The sequence below is a fragment of the Tursiops truncatus genome, chromosome 19, assembly GCF_011762595.2.
Source record: "Tursiops truncatus isolate mTurTru1 chromosome 19, mTurTru1.mat.Y, whole genome shotgun sequence".
Taxonomy (NCBI): domain Eukaryota; kingdom Metazoa; phylum Chordata; class Mammalia; order Artiodactyla; family Delphinidae; genus Tursiops; species Tursiops truncatus.
Window position 1 is genome coordinate 21,300,789 of NC_047052.1, and position 24,838 is coordinate 21,325,626.

The 24,838-nt window shown below is 38.4% G+C and overlaps 1 pseudogene; it reads left to right on the forward strand.

Annotated features, from left to right (window-relative positions):
* Positions 1–16,108: 16,108 nt before the first annotated feature.
* Positions 16,109–24,468, forward strand: LOC101317471 (small nuclear ribonucleoprotein Sm D2 pseudogene; annotated as a pseudogene).
* Positions 24,469–24,838: the final 370 nt, after the last annotated feature.

A 24,838-nucleotide genomic window follows, 5' to 3' on the forward strand; every position in this document is an offset into this window, starting at 1 on the left:
GACCACAGTGCCTTTGTAACGGATTTTAGGTGATTTTTAAGCACATGAAAGATTGGTTGAGAATCAAAGCTTTGCATCACTATCATTTAAGACTACAATTCTACCAGTTGTTGCTCTCACTTCAGAGACAGGAAAATAGAAGCTATAAGAACTGTCCAAAACCATCCTGCTAGTCAACTGGGAAAATGCAATTCTAACTTAAATCATTCAAGTTCCTCTAAAAACAAAACTAAATTATTTTTTTCTTTGCTTTGCAATATATTTTTATATATTATATATATTGTATATTCATCGGTAAACTAAAACGAACAACAAGATTCTTGAGATTGTGTTTCATTTGTTCTCGTTTGCTTTTCTCATTTGCATAGAGTGCCTGACAGATGCTTAATAAAGTGTTCATGGATTAAGAGTTTATTTGTGGAGAGGCTGTTCTGTGTCTAGCACTCTGTAAAATATATCCCAATCTCCTAGGATGATGGACAAACAGATGGCTTGAAATCTAAAATGAATGTGAGACAGAGAAAGACAAATATCATATCATACCACTTATATGTGGAAACTTAAAAGAAAATGATATAAATGAACTTATTTACAAAACAGAAACAGACTCACAGACTTTGAAAGCAAATTTATGGCTACCAAAAGGGAAAGGTTGGGGGGGGAGGGATAAATTAGGAGTTTGGGATTAACATATACACACTACTACATATAAAATAGATCATCAACAAGGACCTACTGTATAGCACAGGGAACTCTACTCAATATTCTGTAATAACCTATATGGGAAAATAATCTGAAAAAGAATGGATACATGTATATGTAAAACTGAATCACTTTGTGGTACACCTGAAACTAACACAACATTGTAAATCAACTATAATCCAACATAAAATAAAAAATTAAATTAAAAAAATCAATGTGAGACTAACACTGTGAAAAAAAAGATTGTCTTCAAAATCAGTAAAAATCACCCAAACAATTTTCTGTTTATAGAGTCATGGAAAAAAAAATAGCTATTTTCCAAAGCAATCTCTCAATCTAAAAATGGAGGAGAGGATGCCAAAGAAGGGGAAGAAAACTACAATCAATTTCCCCTATAAAAGTTTCTAATCTCTTTTTTTTAGGCAAGAAATTTACTTACTGGTTTTCCTAAAGCAGCATTATTGCTAAGAGTTAAGCAAATGCAGCCTGCCATTGCTATCGGAATAATAGCTATCTAATTAATCACCGTTCCTCTCTCCCCACCACCCATCTTGCTGAAAATTCTAGCACATATCATAGAAGCTTGAGGTGATGGAGGTAAAACAATTTGTTAATGAAGCGTGTAAAGAATTGATATGTGCTGGTGTGGTAGATTAAAGATGGCTGGAGACACCTTTCTGCTCCTCCCTAAGAGCCCTGAGCAGCCAAATAAGAAGTCTGATCACCTAATACTGCCTGCTGGAGAGGCCACATATAGGTGCTCTGGTTGACAGTCCCAGAGGAGCCCAGCCTTCCTGTCTCAACCCCTCCCCCATCCCACCCAGGGCACCAGCCACTCGAGTGAAGGTGTATTGGACCCTAAGGTCCATTTGCTAGCTGAATACCAGGAAGTGACCTTGGCTGTTCCTACCCAGTTTCAATTCCTGATCCACAAAGTTATGAGTATAATCACATGGCTGTTTTTTTAAGCTGACTAGTTTGAGAGTAGTTTTTTATGCAGCAGTAGGTAACTAGAACAGCTGGTGTAACTAAATCTATTCATGGGGAAGCTGTTACTCTAGATCCAGTTTCATCATTATGTTCATAGCAAAAACCAAATAAATTCCATGTCCTGGCTATTGTAAATAGTGCTGCAATGAACATTGTGGTACATGTCTCTTTTTGAATTGTGATTTTCTCAGGGTATATGCCCAGTAGAGGGATTGCTGGTCATATGGTAGTTCTATTTTTAGTTTTTGAAGGAACCTTCATACTGTTTTCCATAGTGGTTGTATCAATTTAGTTAGCTAGTGGGAAGCAGCAGCATAGCACAGGGAGATCAGCTCAGTGCTTTGCATACCTAGAGGGGTGGGATAGGGAGGATGGGAGGGAGGCTAAAGAGGGAGGGGATATGGGGACATGTGTATGCATATGGCTGATTCACTTTGGTGTACAACAGAAACTAACACAGTATTGTGAAGCAATTATACTCCAATAAAGATCTATTAAAAAAAGTCAAACAAATTCATCAAGGAATACAACAAATTCACTAAAGATTTACTTTGCAAATATGTCAGGAAATTTCAGAAATGTGTGAATTAATTACACAGTAAACAACCAATCAAGAATCCCAGCTTTGTTCGTTGCCAAGTGTGCATTTAAAGTGAGAGATTATGGGGGCTTCCCTGGTGGTGCAGTGGTTAAGAATCTGCCTGCCAGTGCAGGACACATGGGTTCGAGCCCTGGTCCAGGAAGATCCCACATGCTGCGGAGCAAGTAAGCCTGTGTGCCACAACTATTGAGCCTGTGCTCTAGAGCCCACAAGCCACAACTACTGAGCCCATGTGCCACAACTACTGAAGCCTGTGTGCCTAGAGCCCGTGCTCCACAAGAGACACCACAATGAGAAGGCCACGCACTGCAAGGAAGAGTAGCCCCCACTCACAGCAACTAGAGAAATCCTGCACGCAGCAACGAAGCCCAACGCAACCAAACATAAATAAAAAATAAAGTGAGAGATTATGGCCTTCCCTACCCCAAAATGGAACAAAGCAAGATTCAATGCAAGAATTTAAATAACTTAAAGATTCCAATACATCCTTTATGCAAAGAGTACCATGAGCGTTCCAAAGCAATTACTGCAAAGATAACTGCAGATGAAATGAAGCAGGATGTTGGATTTATCTTCATGTACAGTTTCCCACATGGTAAAATGTCTCCCATTTGTCTCTGCTCCTCTGACATTAGACTGATCAGTTAACTAGCTTTAGAAGCAAAAGACCAACCAGCTGACAAATTGTTCCTCTTGACTTCAAAGCATACCAAAGCCTAAATTTTAGGCGTAATGATTTTAAATCACCCCTTTTGCTATAACAGAATGTACAATGCAACTTAAATCTCTAAGCAGTTTGTAAAACATGGTTTGTTTGTGTATGTTGGAGGCATCAGGGTAATAAATGGATGTGGAGTGGACAGGTCCTGGTGTCTTCTACGTGTACCACATGCAGGATTCTATTGAATTAAACAGGCATCCCCGTTAATGAAGAGAGCACGTAAATGTACTCAGCTATAAATTAAGCAGACCTCATTAGCCTGCCTTTCTGGGGAAATGAGTTCCTCTGTGGATTAGAGTGAAACAAGACCTCAAGGGCTCATGTAATAAGAAGAAATTGGAACATTCTACCTGGTAAAAGCAAAGCACCCAATGATTTAAATGTGATTCATCCACCAGTTTTGGCTCATATGCAAGGAACTGAGTCTTAATAATCATAATAATATTATTTGTTTGTAGTGAAATATTAGTAATGTCATTGTGGTTATAATAATTATTATTAACACCAGCAATTACAGCTTCTATTTATGTCAGTTTTCTTAAAATAATTGGGAACACATCTTTGAAAATCTAATAATAGTGAGGGATTTTTTTCCCAAAGAAAAGAATGCAGAAAAATGCTCAGACTATCAAAGGGTTAGGCATGCCTGAAGTTCATCTAAGGACTCCCAAAGCCCCTCCCTGGAGGGTTTTTGTTTCTAGGTTAAGAATCTCAGGATAAGTGCATTAACTGGTCTTTAATATACAGTCCATTTCGTTAAACAGCTCAATAACTCCACATGTTGGATGTCACTATTTTAGTGCTCAGAAAACTGAGTATCCAGGGGTAGATAAGTGAAGGAATTGGACCTGGATGTCATGTTTTTCTGCTTTCAAAGCCCTTGGTCTGTGGAATAATGTTGATTAATTTGATGCAGGCATCTTCCTTTGACTAACTGCTTTATGGGAATTCTTACCCTTTAACTTTATTGAAATTGAGGAAAGGATGGGGATGGGTAATACACCCTCTCCAAATTCCCAAATACTGGAAAATTGCCATGTGTTTCAATCAGTGAAATATAGATAGATAGATAGATAGATAGATAGATAGGGTTGGCCAAAAAGTTCGACCTGGTTTTTCCGTAATATGAAAAACCAGAATGAAATTTTTGGCCAACCCTATGTGTGTGTGTGTGTGTGTGTGTGTGTGTGTGTGCGTGTTTACACACACACACACATACATACACATTCCCATCTTAATACATATATAAGTGGTCAGTAGGCACTTGGTAGACAACTATAATCTATCAATTACTTGTTTGTAGTGGCTGTGATGTTTCCTTTTCCCATAGATCTTATTTTTCTCATCTATAAAACAGAAGGTATTAAGTATTTCAAGGCCCATGCAGTTGTAAAACTGAAAGAGGTTTGAAATATAAATTGGGGCACAGGGGTGGGGGAGAAGGAGGAAAGGAGGAGGAGGAGATGGGAGGGAGGGAGGGAGAGAGGGGGAGAGAGAGAGGATGAGAATACAAAAGAAAGAGAAAGACTTAACAGGGAAGACTGTGAGATTTATCCCAGATTCATGCTGTGTGCTTTCATTCAGACAAAATGCCTAGTCTCGGGCATTTTTAAAACCATCACAAGCATTCGTCTTTCCTTGACAAGGCTACGTTCACTCTGAACAACAGAAAATATGGTCAGTCTTTTAAAAAAATGTCTTTTTAAGAAACATACTTTCTCCTTTATTTTTCAATAACATTATTAGCACATATAAGTTCATATGGAGATAAACCTTTTTTCTGATGTTCAATTATTTAATGAATGTTTCAAGGAGACATTAACGAGAGAACATACTCTGTCCTCAAAAATTATTGGCTATATAAAACAGAATTTGTTTTTTTATAGGACTGCTTAAAAAGAGGGAAATATAACCTGAAAATACCATTCACAAAAGGCATTTCTTATAAGACAAAAGAAGCTTACTACTGCTATTAGATACTAACTTTAATATAAATCATTTTTATTATATTTAATATATCCCCTAAAAGCACAGGCTCACTGCTATTGTTGTATCAAATTTTAGGTCTAAAGAGAAAAAGAAAATGTGAAATATATTTAATTGTCTGAGCAAAGAAATACTGATGATAATTATGATAAAGATAATTATGATTTATCCTCAGGCAAATTGTAGCTGCCTTTTTTGCCACTTGTATCCAGTATCAATTTTTTTCCTCACAATAACACAAGAACTTCAGGTAAACCAACTGAGAGAAATCTGGGAACATAAATAACATTTCCCAGCATTAAATCAGTCCAATCCCATCTACCACTGAATGACATCACCACACCAATTCATTAGTCCCTTTGTTTTTATTATCTTTATGAGATAGATATCATGTTCCCAGGTTCCCATGTTCTCTGATTAAGTGCCCTGAGCCTTTTGTTCAATATATTTATCTTCTGAAACTTTTCCATGTGCTGGTTGAAGAAAATGTTGACTTCAGACTCAATAACAACTGTAGGAAAAACTGGGGAGAAAGCCCAAATAAACTGAATTCAACCATTTCACAAAGTAACATTTTTTTTCAAGCTACAACAATCTGCACCCATTGTATCCACTGGATAGTGTCCAAGCTCTAATCTACCCCTCTGCTTTTATTTATTACCATGCCCCCTGTAGGACTTCCAATCATTCTGAACTAATTATCTTCTGAAAACATATGACATTCCCTGCTTTCTAGATTTTCCTCCTGCTTACTTTTGGGAGAATTTCCATTGAAAGAATTACCATTGCCTAAAGTTTTTCTATGCTCAATCAACACCTTGTAATTTTTATAGTATGCATCATGCCTTGAAAAACTCTACTGACTTGATCATCTCTTTCAATAGATGAATATATACATATGTATACAAATATATGTGTATATATATATAAGAGTGTATGTATATGTGTGTGTACATGTAGCATCAGAGTCTAGAAAGCACTAAATAAATATTTCTTAAACCAACCCTTGAGTCTAGAAAGCACTAAATAAATATTTCTTAAACCAACAAATTCTTATTTCTTAAACAAATAAATAATAAAACCTTTTTAGTCACTCATCAGGCATTTGTTCCTAACTGCTCTGTGCCATGCGTGGTGGGAGGGTCTGAAGATACAGGGAGGGATACACACAATCCCTGCCTCAAGAAGCTCACAGTGCTGAGACTTCCTGGTGGTGCAGTGGTTAAGAATCTGCCTGTCAATGCAGGGGACACAGGTTCGAGACCTGGTCCGGGAAGATCCCACATGCCACAGAGCAACTAAGCCCATGTGCCACAGGTACTGAGCCTGTGCTCTAGAGCCCGTAAGCCACAACTACTGAGCCCACGTGCCACAACTACTGAAGCCCACGTGCCCAGAGCCTGTGCTCCTCAACAAGAGAAGCCACTGCAATGAGAAACCAGCCCACCGAAAACAAAGAGTAGCCCCCGCTCGCCTCAACCAAAGAAAGCCCACACAACAAAGACCCAACACAGCCAAAAATAAATTAATTAATTAAAAAAAAAAAAAGCTCACAGTGCAGTGGGGAAGTCTGTCCACATATTCAGAGCACACTGATGTCAGGAAGCAATGCTAAAATGGACATAGGCTCAGGCCACCCTGAAGTTACCCAGCAGGGAGCACCTGCCTGTTCATGTATGTTCATGAAGGGCTTCACAGAGGAAGGAACTATGAAGGATGAATAGGAATTTGAAGGTGGAACACAGACAGACCCTTACTTTGGGCAGAAGTAACAATGTAGCCACTCACAAGGAAGCCTCTAGTCCATATTAGGGGGAACCACACTCATAGATTTTCACATACAGAAAGAGAAAAACAAATCCACTTAAATCTATTAGTGGTAGACTTATGTTACCAGCCTTAGGGATACTTGTATACACACAGGAAAACAAAAGAATAATCTGAAATACAAATATACTAGATATAAAAATAAACTGTATAATATTTACTAATCAGAGGCTAATATACTAACTATAATTTGTATTTGAACTGTTTAGTCAAAAAATAATTGGAGAGTCAACTGGAGAAGAGGCCAATGGTCAAGTAAATTTGAGAAATCCTTGATTATATGGAATTAATCAAATTTCTCACTGGAGAATGAAGTACTTTCAGAATCTACCCACTTCTCCTCACCTCCACTATTGCACATTAAGCCCAAAGCCCAGTTGTGTCACATCTGGACAAGTATGGTAACTTCCAAACTCACCTCATGCCTCCCTGCAATGTGTAAGCCACATTCATTGATCCCTGAAAATGCTAGCCAGATTATGTCACTCTTTTTCTCAGATCCCTCCACCCACCACCTCCTGAGTCACATAATAAGTCCCGACAATCCTTACAACGCCTGTAAAACAATAGATAATAATCTGGCCTCTTGCTACGTTACTAGCCTCCTCTCCAGCCTGCCTTCCCACCAAGCTCTAGCCACGCAGCTCTTGTCACTTTTTAAACCTATGAACAATACTCCTATTCAGGACTGCTTTATGACTCCTTTATAATATGCCCACACATTACTCCCTCTCTTCATTTAGGGTTTTGTTCAAATATCAGTTTTTCAGAGGTGCTTCTCTGATGGCCCTTTATAGAACAGCATGTTTCCCAATGATTTAGCTCCTTGCCCATTTTATTTGTCTTTATAGTACTTAATTATTTACTATCTGTTTCCCCTCAATCAATACACAAGCTTCCTGAGAGCAGGACCTATTTCCTACATAACTATCTTTCCTGTGCTTACAACAGTGCCTTATACATGGTTGGTACTCAATAGATACTCAATGAGGAAATGAATAAATGCCTTTCAGAGCCCTTACCCTGTAATATGCATTATAAAAAATAAAAAGTAAATCATAAAAATCTAAGAGAAGGATATGATACTTGGTGCTTCTCAACATTTTGCACTTGGAACTATTTTATAGATATTTCACATTTATGCATCTCTTCAGCACCTATTTACCTATCATGTTCCTACAAACTTGCCATGAAGACTATCATGCTCTGAACACACTCTGGGAATTACTGTTCAACAGATACCAAGGGAGGAGAACTCTCCCTACTTTGGAGCCGGTAATGAGTCAGATTGGAAGGGAATGGAAGTGGTCTGCAGGTCTGTCTCAGGGATAGTCTAGAATTGGTGGGTTGTGGGGACTCTGGACTCTGAGACTGAGAGAGATAACAACAGAAAATCTGGTTGAAGTCAATGAACACACTCTCAGAAGGCAGGCTATAAGATTATGGAAGGGAACAATGGTTAAATTGCTAAAATGGAAGTTGTGATGGTTAGTTTTATGTGTCAACTTGATTGGATTATGGGGGGCCCAGATATTTGGCTGAACATTATTTCTGGATATGTCTGTGAGAGCGTTTCTGGGTGAAATTAACATTTGAATCAGTAGCCTGAGTAAAGCAGATTGCCCACCACAATACGGATGGGCTCGTCCGATCCCTTGAAAACCTGACTAGAATACAAGGCTGAGTAAGCAAGACTTCTTTCTCTTTCCATGACTGTCTTTGAGCTAGGACAGTTTTCTCCTTCTTTCAAACTTGGGTTTGGACTGGAACTACACCATTGGCTCTCCTGGGTCTCCAGCTTGCTGACTACAGATTTTGGAACTTATTAGCTTTCTTTATCAAATGAGCCAATTCCTTTCAGTAAATCTCTCTCTAGATAGATACAGATGCATATAGATATACAGATATAGAAGTAATATATCCTGTTATATATATATATATATATATATATATATAAACTCTATCATCTATCTATCTATCTATCCATCTATCTTATTGGTTTTGTTCCTCTGGAGAACCTAGACTAATAAAAAAGTTAAGCAAAGAAGAAAATATAGCACACAGGAATCCAGACAGTTCCTTAATGAACCTACAGTTCTAAGTAAAGACTTTATTTAGATCTGTAACTAGTTAGAAGTTGAAAATTTCCATAAAGACTCTGGAGCCCACTACTTCTCAGGCCAGATGGAAGTGACTTTTGAGGGCTGTGGTTTCAGTGCTATGCTCTGGATTTACAGTCAAAGGGGAAACATTTATGAGAGAAGGGAGAGCCCAGAGAGTGTGAAGGAAGAAGAAAAAGGCAAGGAGAAAAAAGAGGGAGAAAGGAAGGGGAGAGGGAGGGAAGATCCAGCCAGCGCCAAAGGGTTTTCTACTCACTTTTCTCCTGGCAGCTTTGGAGTTTATATTTCAACAAGAACTGGCTAGTCTCAAAATTCTGTACTTTTCCTTTCCTTCCTCAGGAGACTCAAATAAAACTGCAGGGTTGGGGAGAGGGAGTTGCCACTTAGTTTCCATGGAAATACCTCTGATTCCATAGTGGCACCTCTATCATAACTTAATCAGCATGTTGTTAATAAGATAATTTGATGCTGAATTATAAATATGAGCAATGAGAGGAATGCAGGCTTGGTGTTGGTAGATACGTGAGGTAAAGTATTCGGCCTCAGAGGAGACCAGGGGCCAGATGGGCCTGGATGGATCATGTCCCAGGCTCATTGCTGTCCTGCTGCTCTGTGGAGTGTGATGCCCAGAGAAGGGGCACCAAATTGCAACTCTGCAATTTGAATCTGGGAGCTGCCAATTAGCCCTGTGATCTTGGGACATTCCTTATACTCTCTGGGCTTCATATTTTATTTAAGCTTTGAGAGAAGGATAATCATGCCACCCGTTTACAATGTGCCATGACTATTAAACGGCACTAAGGACAGGAGGTGTCTGGCATGTGCACGGAGTGTGTTTGGTATTCAATAAATGTTAATTCATTCTTCCTTTCCTGAGAGAATATTTTCTTTCACTTGTTCAATTGTTAATTTATTCAACAAATATTTACTGACCAATTCTAGGATGTCAGGCACTGTGCTGAGCACTGAGGATAAAATGATGAGAGAGAGAAAAATAAAGGTAAAATCTAGTTATTTATGACACAGTTATTATTATTATTATTATTAGAGTTACAGTTTCCATTTCTAGAATTATTGAGGTTCCTGATACCCTGAAATTAGAAAATGGTCACTTCACTTTGATGACAAGAAATGGCTCCCCACCTTCACAATGTTGCTTCTTTCACCTAAAGTAATTTCCCCACCCTTATTTCCCTAAAAGTTCTCCAGCGTTCTTCTGAGGCTCATTGTGTGTACCACCAGAGCTTGACATTGAGATTGTAACTCAGAACTAAAAATATTTGGTCTCTGCTCCCAGAGGCTTACAATCTAATTTTATGACCCTGGCCTGGCACCTAGCGCTTAACACAGGACCTAGTAAATATTGCATGCTTATTGAGATAGCGAACAAATGAATGAATGTCGTAAGGGAACTGAGGGCATCCATCTAATTCCCATCAGCACCATCACAATAACTGTGCTGAAGCAGCCATATGGATGACTGCAGAGATGTGAGGCTAAGATAGTGGTTCCCAGCCCTGGGCACACTGTCATTACCAGGGGAGGTAAAAAAGTTACTGATTGAATTGCCAGGAGTTTTGGAAACTCACCAGATGATTCTTGTGTTCAGCTTCAGTAGAGAATGGCTATTCTAAAGAGGATCGGTGTGAAATCATCTCAGTTCTCCCTGGGCACCTACAGAAGCTAATAGAGGGAGTGCTACCACCTTGGGTAGACTTTGAATGACTGCTCTTCAGGCCCAATGTTGCTGACCTGAGGCTATTCCATCACACTAAGTTGGCTGTGAACGTTATCATCCAATAGAGGACACTTTAAAAAATAATTCAATTGTTGTATACACTTTCAGGAATGCACACAATATACCATTCATTGAATGTATATAAGGGTAACTGCTGCTTGGACTTGTAAGTGGATGGATTATTTTTGCCTATTTTTATAAATGAACTCATAGAGTATGTGCTCTTTTGTCTAGTTGCTTTCACTCAGTATTATGTTTGAGAGATTCACCCATATCACTGTGTTTAGTTGAACATCATCCATGCTTGTTGCTGTATATTTCATCGTTGTGAACATATTACAACTTATTTATTCATTCCACTGCTGGGCATTTCGGTAGTTTCCAATATTGGACTATTACTAATAGTGTTACTATGGGAAATTTAATACATGTATTTTGATGAGCATACGTATCTATTTCTTTTGGGTATATATCTAAGAGTAGGAGTATTCATCATGGGTATATATATATATATATATATATATATATATATATATGTATATATGTATATATACATATGCTGAACTTTGGTAGGTAACTGGAAAAACACATTTTGAAGTGGTTTTATCAATTTATTCTTCCATTAACAAGGCTGAAGGTTCTTCTTGCTCCACATCCTAGCAATGCTTGGAATCATCAGTCTTTATCATTTTAGTCATTGTAACTTGTTTGTATTGATAGCTTATCGTGGTCTAAATTTGCATTTCCATGAAGGTGGATGAAGTTGAGCAGGTCTTCTTATGCCGATTATCCATTTGCACAGCTTCCTTTATGAAGCACACATTCAAGTCTTTTGCCCTAGTGTGTTGTCTTGTCTCTTTCTTATTGATTTGTTGGGGTTCTTTATATATGCAGTGTACGCAAATTATTTGTTGGATATATACATTGAAAATATCTTTTTCCCACTCTGTAGATAGACTTTTCACAATCTTAATGGTATCTTTTGATAAACAGAAGTTCTTGATTTTAATAAGATCTAATTTATCTTGTTTGATCCTTTACGATTAGTACATTTTTGTTTGTTTTTAAGAAGTTGCTGCTTACTCCAAGCTCAGGACACATTTGAGAGTGAAAAGGGGTGCTATAATATTTTAGGACAAATGACACAAACCAGATTGTCCCAAGAATTCCGAGATATCTGTACATTCTAAGCATGTTCTCCCCACTCTGAGCTGTACTAGACCAGGGACCTAGACCTAGGGGAACATTAAAATTTTCTAAGAAGCTTTGAAAAGCTACTGCTGCCAGGAGTACCACCTCAGACCAGTGAATCATGATTTCCAAGGGTGTGGCAAGTATGGGTAATTTTTGTTTTTATTTAAGAGCTACCCAGTTGACTCTGTGACCCTTAAGTGTGAAGAACGACCACTCTAGCCTAATGCCTCTTAAACTATGAGCATATGAATCCTTTGGAGTCTTGTCTATGTTAAGGTTTTGATTCAATCTTGGGGACAAGGTGACATACTACACTTCTATTCAGCTTCCTGGTGATGCTGATGCTGCTGGTCCATGGACCAGAATTTGAGTAGAAGGGCTCTAGATCAGATTTCTCCACCTGGGCATTGCTGACATTTTGGATCAGATAATTCTTTGTTGTAAGGGACTGTCCTATGCATTGTAAGATGTTAACCAGCATTCCTGGCAATACCCACTAGATGCTAATTGCATCCCCCAAGATGTGACAAAAATGTTCCCAGGCATTGCCAAAAGTCACTTGATGGGGAAATCAATCTTGGTTGAGAATTATTTGTCTAAATCTTTTAGACACAGCTCCAAATGGCTGAGAAACCCAGAAGGTGCCATGGTGGATCTCAGGTCACATTACTAAATAGTAGATTAGATCAAATATTATACAAAATAATATTTCATTGTTATGACTGTATCACAATCTTGGTTCAAGAAGCCAAAGTGAGTGTGCCACATGTGGATTGCTTGAGGTGCTTAAGTATTAGTTTATTTCCTTTACGATGACAAAACATGGCACCTAGTCTGTGGGTTCTTGTCCATTTGGGCCCCAGCAGTAGTAGGTACCCTTAAGGAGTATGGTGGAGGAAGAGAGATAAGGGTGAGGATAACCATTCCTTTACAAAGGCTTCAAAACAAGCAAACAACATCCACCTCCCCCCACCAAAACCTCTGAAATGTCTATTCCAATAATACAAAATGACACATAATCAGTTTAAAAGTTATCAGAGCTAAGACCCCAGAAAGCATTTCTTTGTATATTTAGTAAAGTCCTATATATTAAAAAACAAAACAAAACAAATCACTGCTTTGTTTTGCAGGCTTACACATGCACATCTCTCCTATCATTGAAACTGTACACTTTATGGATCATATCATGACTGTTTCCAAAGCCACTCTTCCTTCTTTATTTCCCTGTGACATCATAGCTGGCTTCTTTATCCCACCCACGATTGGAAATGGGATGCTCTCATGTACAGAGGAATAATAAACCACTTTCCTTGCTTCCTTGTACTTTAATTTTCTAGGGGTCAAAATTCAAGGAAGTTCCAAATGATGTAGCACAATGCTCATCTTAACGACCACAGTTATTATCAGTAGACTTCCACTGTCTTTCTTTTTTCTTATAAGAGTACATCTTGCTACATTTTTACTTTTTTAAAAGAAAGAAATAATGTGACAGATAGAATAGAAATAATCAGAATCCTGAATGCCAAATGGGATTCAAAATACCTATGAATAATCTCAGCTTAATATGCTCTTAGCTTTGGCTTAGATAAGAAATCCCGGCCATAAAATAGTACAAGAAAATTGATGTAAAGAAACTGTTCAAAATATAAGGCCTATATCTTTTGCATTTGCAAGCCTTCAATTACCCTTACCCTGGTACTTTCCAAAGATATAATCTATTTTTGAAAGATGGAGAAAAGGTCTAAAGAAAAGTCACTGCAATGAAAACAACTCTGAAGTTTCAAACACCAAATCAAGAACATAGATTGCTTTGTTTGAGTTTTCTCTACGCATTACTCAATCCAATTCAACCAAAATTGTTGAGTTCCCATTATGTGCCATTCAGCATGCTGAAGAGGCAGGAACATTAAGATATACTCAGTTCATTCTCTAACAATTTCACTTTTTAATATTGAAACAAGACCATTCACCTAAATTATCATTATCATCAATATCACCATCTTCATCATCATCATTACCACAGTATTAATATATGTTATTGGGTGTTGGTCACAAGAAATGAACAGATTCAGGGCTTTGGGTTTTTGTTTGTGTTTTTAATTTTAGCATTGTGTGGGGCACAAAATTCAGGGGAAAACTTTTGAAGTAGATGCTATTTTAGAGTGATTTTCATGTATTACACAAGTGGAAAAATGAAGGCAGGAAAGACATCTGGGCACTTCAAGAATTGTTAAAAAAAACACTTGGGGGAGGTAGGCAAGAAAATTTGGCACAGCCAGAACACAGTATTTTACAAGGAATGGAGGGCTGAAGTAGGGGTGGAGCAAAAAGGTACAATGTGGATTTGGGCAGTTACTTAGGTCCTTGAATGAGATTTTTACATGATAGTCCCCATGAATGTTACACAATGTTACACAATCTGAAGTACACAGATGCCCCAGAACATGTGTAGAAAGTAACTTGAAACCCAATCCGTCATTCACTGTGTTTCTCTGAACTGCATGGTCTCACCAGAGCTCCCTCTAATAAGCTCTTGTCAGAAAGCTTCTCTTGCCACTTCCCTGAAAGGCAGTGAATTAGACTCTCACATCTGACAGGAAAAGATTCTGGGGCATAGAAGGACATCAAGTAGGAGAGAGGAGAAGCTTGGCAGAAGCCAGGCTACCCACCAGCATGTGGAAACTCTTAGCGGAGCCTAGGTGATATAGATCAGGTGAGCTAATTGAAAGAACTGCATTTCCCTTGGAGAAGGTCTTTGGTACAGCAGGATGAAATGGAAAGCTGTCATCATTTCTGTTCTCACTCTCTCAATTTTGTTTTTCCTTTTAAAACAAGCAATTGAAGCCAGAGGCTATTTTTAGTCCCCTGGCTGAGGGTGAGTGATAGAGTACATTAGTGCATTGGTGGGGCTGGAGGTAAACTTAAGTGAGAGCCTTGATGGTATAGCCCCACAGAGCTGGCCGGGTCAGGAGATTGGCAGCCGCATTACAGGCGACAAACAAGATCCGACCAAAATCCTCAGGGACTGTAATTTCAAGTGCTGCAGCTAGAAGACTCTATATAAATAGAAGGAAGGGAGAAGAGGGAGATAACCAAGCTCTAGGTCGGATTCCTTTCTGATTTGGATGCTCAGGTTCAAGGGACAGCATGGAATTTAAGTCAATTTTGTAGGCACAAAAGATCCCAGATGGTAGACCCAGGAAATCTTGGAGTTGGTGGGCATTTTATGTGTTTAGCTTGTATATATCAGTCTCAAGAATTTTTAAAATTAATTTTATCTGCTTACTTATCTACCTTTTTTTTTTTTTTAATTTTTTTAACATCAGCTGGAAGAGCTGCCTTACACCTAAGGTCACATTACCTCTGGCTCAAGGAAATTTCACCTTTTCCTTTTCCACAATGAAGAATAATGACAATAGCTATTCTTTTCATCAGGTATTTACTGGGGATCAGATTCCACACATACATACTATAATCTAATGGCATATATATGTATGTGTGTGCATATTTATATATAAATTTAATATTCAGTGAAACTCTGCAATGTTGGCAATCTCCTGGATTTGTAGATGAGTGATGTGAGACTCCCAGAAGCTATGAGACTTGCCTCAGTTTCTATTACATACAAGGAGCTGAACTAGAATTTGAACCCAGATCTGTTTGCCCATATGCCCCATGTTTTTTGCACTGCCCTGCCTGCTTGTTGTATGCATGTGTCGGGGGGAGTGTAGTCAATAAGAAGGCTTCCTGATATATCAAGGTTCAGAGAGTTGATAGGAGGGGATCATATGGGAGGGTCATGGTTTGATAAAGAAAACTGAAAACAATTCTTTGTAAATGGTTTGAATAACAAATGTTAAATGATAATCACATCACATTTTAAAAAAAGGCATCACCCCTGAATAAAAGTGAGTTATGGAAAATGAAAATTCGTGGAATTTGATCAATTAACTGTTGAGACACTAAACTTAGCTAACAGCCTTCTGGACGTAAGCTCCAGAGGAGGCTAGTGCATCCAGCAGGCCAGTAACTGTGGAATAATATAATTCCTTTAATTAGAGATCCAAATTGTTCTAGGGTGATTTACAGAGGGGAGGAGGAGCAACAAAGTAGGAGGAATCAGAGCTTCTTGCTGTCCAATAGAGGATTTTCATATACACAGATCTGAAGACCCATAACGGCAAAGTGGTCCCTAATTTGCAATTACTTGTGTGAAGAGAAAACGGCCCATGAAGGTAAGTGGGGCTGAGGTGAGCTCTTATGCTGCTTGAGAGAAACGTTTGAAGCTTCACTCAGGAATGGGTTGTCAGTCAAAATCTCAGGAAGGAGACCAGATGCCAATCAGTGTGGCAGGAGTAAAGCCTGAGGAAAGACTAGTGGCCCATCATCAAGCTACATGGCGATTCATGGCTAAACCTGGACCAGACCACTGGCACAAAGCAAAAGTAGTGAACTGACAGCCAGGGTGTTGGGATGATCAGAGGGAGTGATGTTTGGGGAAGGTGGCTGTTTGCAGAAAGCTCCTGCTGAAAAGCCTGAGGTTCTGCCCTGAAGGCAAACTTTCAAACGCCTTCATACCACTCACTTAATTTTGCTTTGTCGCAGTTCCCCAGCTGAAAAATAAACTATCTTATAAAAAATTATGTCCCCTTAATGTCCCTTGACCCCCCCCCCACACACACAACCTGCATCTAAGATATATAAAAATTTTAATTCTTATAGATGCTATAGATTGCAGCCAAGGCAATCTTGAGATATAGTACAGAGCTATTGTATACAAATATGCATTTGTGGAATGAATGCATGAATGACTGGGAACAAAAAGAGCCATGGTCTACAGCTCTGTGTGTGTGTGTGTGTGTGCGTGCGCGCGCGCGCACGTGCATGAGCATTTATACCTTACAGAAGCAATGTCCTAAAACCTATAGAAACCAGAAGGACCTGGAATGGCCTCCTTTAGTTGTGTGAATATCTGAAAGTTGGAATAAACAAGGCCCTATTATTTGAACAAAAAGAGGGAAAGTATAAACATTTAGGGAAATCCCCAAGTTTAATTTAATTCACAGTTATGGTGAATCGGTCCCTATTCTGGAAATAGAAAAAAAAAATAATGTTAACAATACCACCAGCAACTATTAAAACAATGATAATGACAGCAGTTATTGAGTTCTTATTTTGTATCAAGTATTATGTGATGCACTTAATAAACACTATCACACGGAGCAGGCACTATTACAATCCCTTTTTACTGATGGGGAAATTAAGATACAATTAAGTGATTCACACAATGTCACTTAAAATAATGCATGATGAAGCTGGGTTTCCATCCGCTTCAGTCTGATCTCAGAACCCAGATGAACTGGGAACATAATGAAGCACATATCAGGAGCATTCTTCTGATTTTTCTACTCTCTGCAAGGACAGGATAGGTAGGATTTTTTGAGGAAAATAGTGCCCTTCAGTGGTTTATTCTGTCTCATCTTCTTATCCGTGGGGCACATCTATCCATGCTCATTAAACCACACTGAACATGTGTGTGGAACATCTGGATGAGAGTAGACTGTTGAATTAAGTAAATGCTGATCACTCCAGGGTACTATCACGCCATTTGTGATTAGTATCCCTCCTCCCTCCTTGTTTCTCAGAGTAAGGTTTTTCTGAATTTTTCTGCAGGTGTAATTTCCACAGATTCTGCGCTGGAAAAGGGATTTGCTCTTGCTTGGCTAAGTGCCTTGCAGGCTGTTGAGAGTCTTAAAAGTTGAGAAGGAGACATTAGGGTTGGACCCTCCATTCATAGTCAGGATGTGCTTTTCCAGTCAAATGAAACTCCAGATGTGTGCAATTGGACAGGAATGCACTATTCTGTTCAGACTATATGAGTCCTGCACAGAAAATTAGATTTCTCTCCTTGTTGACTTCTTTCTAGCATTTTCAACATCTTCGACTCTTAGTGGAGATGATGGAAAATACGGAACCAACAGAAATGAATTCTAAATTTAGGCTTTAGTGGTCAATTTGAGCTCTCATTAGAACCGAGGAGTTAATATCCTAGAAATGTTTGACTGTGTGTTCAAATTAAAGTATGTGTCCTAAATGAATTTTAGTTTTAGAAATTTGGACTAATGCCTTCTTCTGTTGAATGGGGGAAGGTGACAAATGCATCCCAGAAGCAGCTACAAAAGATTGCTCTATTTTGACTCTGAACATTACAATGAATTGTTTTGCATTTTATCTTAATAAGAAAGAAAAATACCTTAAAGTTTATATTCTTCCATATCCACCCTCAGCAGGGACTCATAAATGCCTGCTGATGAAATTAAGAAGAACAATGTGCTCAGGCACTAGTAGCCCCAAGCACTGGAAAATAATTAAATTAAATACTTAATGAGAGTCATTCTGTTTTTTCGGGGGGGGGCGGGGAGTGTTGGTTCTGAAATGTTTAGGTTATGGGAACATTTTGACCTAACTGTATCTGCTTAACTTAGGCTGAAACTTCTTGTTATACATTTGCTCAATAAATGTTGGATCATGATGAAAGCCAAATAGTTTTGAGTATTTTAACAACAGCAACAACCACCACCAACAAAACACTTGTGCACAGTCCAGTTTTTATTGTCCATACCCTTGAAATATTATCCCACAAAATCAGCAATACCAAGAAAACAATCTTTTTCTTTGTCCAATAGAGAAGCAACAGTGACTGCTTGGAAACTTTTGAAACCAGGGTAAATTTTGGAATAATTAAAATCAATTTTTACATAAGTTTTCAAGCCATGTAAATATTTTATTAACCTCTCTGTAAACTGCAGAAGAAAATAGTTAAGGCTTTTCATATGAAGTCCTCCACAACCAGATTTCAACCTTCAGCTCCACTGTAATCACTGTATTCCACAATCACCATTCCCTAAATTTCATTTGTAACAAGAGTGAGATAGTTACACATCAACAGCCCACAGTCTAAATCTGATGAGTAGAAGTGTTTTGTTTGACCTATTTGGTGTTTGCAAATTGGGATAGTTTGCTGAAAAAGCTAAAACTTTGGAAATACTCTAAGAAAACTGGAAAGGTCTGGAAACAATGGGTTCATATTTCTGCATGGCAATAATTACTTAGAACTAAGTAATTGGCTGAAATGTATACATGAGGAAGGAATCTTCTTGTTTGCCCCAGTCCGTATTCCTCCCTATTGCCCTATTTCTGGCTTTTTTGCTCATTTACAATATATACTTGGTCATTATAGACATTTGAATCTGCCCATCAGCTACTTCTCCACTTCCTTGTCTTTGACCCTCCTTCCTGCTTTTCTGCTGTTTTCCTCTATGATGAATGCTTTCTCAGGTTACCTCTTTTTTCCAAAGGTTACCTCTTTTTTTTCTTTTGTATCTTTTTCTGGTACTTATAGCCTTTGCACAGAATTGATTATACACTCAGTTGTCTTCATTCACTCAACAAATATTCAGGGAGCAAAGCCATAAGTCAGGCACTCTGCCAAGCACTGGGACCTTAGTAGTAAGTGATTGCAGTTGACCTACATGTGTCTGGGATGTGTTCCTGGTGTCATTTGATCACATCACTGTTAAAGTACTCAGATTACATTTATAGATGTGAGAACTAATTGAAAACTCAGTGCAGTTCCCCAACAACTGCAGTTTTCTTCCAGGCAAAGGGTAGGATTGTAGGTTCCCCCCTCGCTGGTGGTAGGTATGGCTGTTTGACTTGTTTTGGAGAGTGAAATGTAAGCAGTACTGATGGGTATCACTTCTTCAGAGGAGAACATTAAAAAGTGGTATGTGATCCACCACACACTCTCTTTTCCTCTGCCAAAGCAACCAGCAGCACTGGTGGCTCCTCTAATGACCCAGGTCCTAGAATAGGATATAGAGCAGAGTCAGGTGACCTGTGATGAACATGAGTTCTGAATGAGAAATAAAACTTGTTATTTTAACATCTTGAGGTTTTTTTTGTTTCCACAGGAAAGCAAGGAAAGATCCTAGTCTGTCCTGACTGCAACATTTAGTGCCTCTCAAACTGGGGACCATGAGATTCATAAGATTAAGAAAAAAAAAAAAAAAAATTAGTAATCTAAAGAATTCATTTTACAATTTAGGATGATAAAATTTCTCATTTTCTGTGGTTACAGTAGTTGAAAACAGATGGTTGTTTGTTTGTTTTTTGGCTGTGACGTGTGGCTTGTGGAGTCTTAGTTCCCGACCAGGGATCGAATTCAGGCCCATGGCAATAAAAGTGCCAAATCCTAACCACTGGACCACAAGGGAATTTCCTGAAAGTGGGTTTAATACACTTAGAATATTATATTCTTGGACTAAATATTATTCACACTGGTTTTCTGGACAGAGTGAGTCCTTGGATCTTTATTTTAAATAGAAATACTTTTCCTAAAGGAAATATTTTTCCTTTCCTTTTCTAAAATAATCCACTGAACACCTAAATTCAAGAAATACTCTCCTGGGTGAAAAGGGCCTTTGTAACAATCTTTAATTCTATTTTTAAGGTCTATTTCAATGAAATATAAGTATATAATGCAGAAAATTGCACTAATCATAAAGGTCAGTGAATTTTTATAAAATATGCACAATTGGCTCATTATCAAGATCAAGAAACAAAATCTTCAGCATCCTCTCTCTACAAATGCCTCTTTTTTACCCCCTTTCAATTGATATCCTCCCTGTCCAAGATCAATATTAACCCCTACTGGGGCTTCAAATAGATTAGTTTTGCTTATTTTTGAACTTTATATAAATGGCATCATATTGTATCTACTCTTTGGTGCTTGAACCACTTTTGCTCAATCTTTGTAAGATTCATTCATCTTGTGTTGTGTAGCTGAAGTTAAATATAGTGTAATACAGGGACTTCCCTGGTGGTCCAGTGGTTAAGACTCCATGCTCCCAATGCAGGGGGCCTGGGTTTGATCCTTGGTCAGGGAACTAGATCCCTCATGCCACAACTAAGAGCCTGCATGCCGCAACTAAAAAAAATAAAAAGAAAGAAAAAGAAAAGATCCTGCATACCACAACTAAAGATTCTGCGTGCCACAACTAAAGACCTGGTGCAGCCAAATAAGTATTTTAAAAAATACATATTTTTAACCATTATGTGGATACAGCATAATTTATTTATCTACTGTATTGAAGATGGACATTTAGATTATTTTCAGCTTTTTCCTATTAAAAGTAGTGTTTCTGTGAACATTTTTGAAAATATATATTTTGTACATGTATTTTGGTAAACACGTGGATATTCTTATAGTACATAAGGGTCAAGTTGCTTATGGTAGAACTTCAGGGTAATAAGGTATGAGAAGTTCAGCCAGGCAGTTTTTCAAAGTGATCGTACCATATTACATTCCTGGTTAATCCAAATCTGTGTCAATACTTGCTATTATCTATTCATTTTTCTTCCTCTTTCCTCCTTTTCTTCCTTCCTTGCTTCTTTCTCTCCCTCCCTTCACCTCTCCCACTCTCCCTCTCTCTTTTTCTTTCCTATTGTTTTGGGTGTGTTGTGTTATTCACTGTTGTTTTAACTTTGCTTCTTTGATTACTAGTGAATTTGAGTATCTGTTCATATGTTTTGACATTTAAAAATATTCTTTGCTTTTTTCTTATTGACTTGTAGGCATTCTTTATATACTGTAAATAAGTCATTTGTTAGATTAGATATATGCATTTCAAACTACTGAAGAAAAAAATCTTACTGGTTACATGCTACCCAGATTCCTCAAATATTAATGCTTTACTACATATACTTGTCTTCCCTCAGCCCACCCACCCATCTAGGTGGATAACGAGGTTTTCTTTTGTTTTTGGCCTATATGGTTAGAGCGTCTGGTGTCCTGTTTAAGAAAACATTGCCCTCAAGGCCCTGGATATAGCCTGCTTATCTTTATTCTGCATCAGTTAAGGAAGAAGTGTACTGACCCTGCTGTTTAGATTCCTGGACATTTAATAGGTGGCAATGTGGATATTAGGTAAATACACGGATAGAATTATGGGCATATTCATTATTCCCTTCAGGGTTAAACACTCGTCTTTTATTCTATTCTTTGGCTCTATGCATTCATTTTGTTTTAGTATTTTTTGGTTCTTTTTGTAGTTTAATATTGTTATTTTAGATTTACTAAAGTGGTAAGTCCCAAGATGCAAGTTAAGTTTAAAGAAAAGTACCATTTAAAATATCAAACCATAGCAAGAGAATTCTCCATGTAACCCAGCTCAGCTTCCCAAGTTTAAGGCGAAAGCCAGCCATGTGTAAAGCAATATTTTACCTGCCTTTGACTTCTTTGTGTCTGTATCTCCCCTCACATGTTGGGGAGGCATTATGGCCAGATGACTACAGGACTTAGCTATTTCTACATCCTATGGACCAAGTACCATTATCAGTCTCCTACCCTCAAGTCCTCACAGATGTTTTACTGATCCAGCAAATTTTCTGATAAATGAAGAAAAATCAGTAAGAAAAAGGAAAATTATAGTTGGTTTGACTCACTCAGGAATGAACTTTATGGGAGAACTAGACAGACTTGAATGAGGAAGATGGGGAGCAAGAACGTACCTTTTTGGTATAATTGTTTATTAATAAAACACATGGAAATTAAATGAGCTAGACTAAACAGTCTTCTCTTTATAACATATTTCATGAAGAACTGTATTATCTTACATCAGGATAAAGCCTTCCTACAGTATGCCCAAATATTTACTTTCACATTATGAACATTTGAACTCTTTTGACATTTTCTACAAACCTCAGAGCATCCATTTAAACTCAATGGCTCATTTCTGCCTTTTAATTTCTTCACGTTGTAATTTAACACTAGAGTTACTTTTCCGATGTATTTGGTATGAATAAATTATATTCTACAAATGGTTCAAACGTTCAATAGGCTCTAACCAGTCATCATTTATCTATGAGTACCCTTTAGAAAAGAACAAAATGATCTTCATTTTTTTTGATTTGCACAATTTAAATCTAAGAAACGTGCAGTTATGTAAGTGCAAGATTAAGGACTTCTCTCATTGCAAATTTCTAATCCTCTTGCTGGGGGATTATAAACTCCCATGCTGTTATAAAGTTTCTGTGCACACAATGGTTTTATAACTGACTGGAAGATTGAAGGTTTTTTTTTTTTTTTCCCAATTTAAATATGTTTGAATCATGGGACTCCATTAGAAAAATACAGCTTCATTGGAATTAGGAGAAAATATACCCTTTGTTTAACATTTAATATTGTATTTCCAGTTCACGTGTGATTGTTTGTACGGTTTACAGTCTCCCACAACCCAAATAAAAAAGGTTTTATACCCTATAGCTGCAAATTTCAAAAGACAATGTCAAAACGTTCAGTAGAACAGAACTTTCTTATCGCTCCCAGTAGACTCTCAACTCCAGCACGGCATGGGGAGAAAAGGGCTTAATTATAACAGTCTCCTATTACAGTAACCTACTTGGTTAGCACATGTTGCAAAGTTAACAGACATGAAAAATGTGGATCTTGTTTCTTTCTGTTTATTTTTCCAAGATGTTTGGGGAGGGGAGTTGCACCAGGGGAGCAGAGTCATTGCCTTTGCGGCAGCCCTTTAGTGATCACTAAATTTACATTAAAATGAATGGTAATAAGATTTAAACAGGCTCCATCCTGTGTGTGCATGTATTTAGTGGGCTATTCAGTTGATATCAAGACTTAGTCTAAATCAAGACATATGTGTTTATGTGGTGGGGGTATGGTGGGGTGGGTATTTTACAGACTCCAAGCTTAAATCTGGTGGTAAAAATAGGAAGAGGAAAGAAGCAGCCTCTTCTCTTTCTTGTTGACTTAATGGAAGAGTGAGAGGTAGGAGGAGACTCAGTGGAATGCATAATGAGGGCCTGGATATTTCATGGAAACTGCCTTGCTACTTGGGTTTGTCCCAGTACCTACAATGTATTAAAACGAAACAAAACAAAAATAAAAGCAACAGAGAGAGAGAGAAAGGACGGAAGGAAAAAAGAAAGAAAAAATGTTGGTATCTCCCCAGAGTTGTACTTAGCACTCAGGTCAAGGATACCTGGATCTAAATCTAACTGTCACAATGTATCATAATGTGAAGCCTTAGTCAAATTATTTCTGCTCTCTGGGCCTTAGTTCAATCGTTTATTAAAAAGTGGGGAGGGCTCTCTGTGGAAGGCCAAAGCAACGCAGAGGAGACGGTAGTGACTTGCGAGCGTGGCCACCACCACCACCACCAGGAGCCTCCTTGACAAGCCCCAGAGTGAGATGTGACACCACAGGAGCTGCAGAAGTGGGAGGAGGAGGAGTTTAACACAGGGCCACTCTCCGTGCTCACCCAGTCGGTCAAGAACAACACCCAAGTGCTCATCAACTGCCGCAACAACAAAAAGCTCCTGGGCCGTGTGAAAGCCTTCGACAAGCACTGCAACATGGTGCTGGAGAACGTGAAGATGTGGACCCAAGAGCGGCAAGGGCAAGAAGAAGTCCAAGCCAGTCAACAAGGACCACTACATCTCAAAAATGTTCCTGCACGGGGACTCAGCCACTGTGGTCCTGTGGAGCCTGCTCATTGCCGGCAAGTAGGGGCCTCCTCCCTGCCATCAGAACTTGCCTCCTCATTTTGCAAAGACCTGCCCTTTGTGCTGGGAATAATAAAGTCATGTGTTTTTCTTAAAAAAAAAAAAAGTAGAGAGGAAGGATGATGACTTTTGTCTCTGAGGTTCCTTCCAACCATGTCCCAGGTAATAATATAAGCCTCCAGAAGAATCTGGGCCCCTGATAACAACGATAATGGCTGAACCAGGATGGTGTCTACCATCCAGACTGGTCCATGTCAATAACAAGACCCAGAGAAAATGCTGGTATAAAAGGATGTCTCTTGAGCAAGACTCACTGATGAAGGTAATTTTATTTTCAATAGTCTGTAAAGAGTGCTTGGTCCAGAAACCAAAAA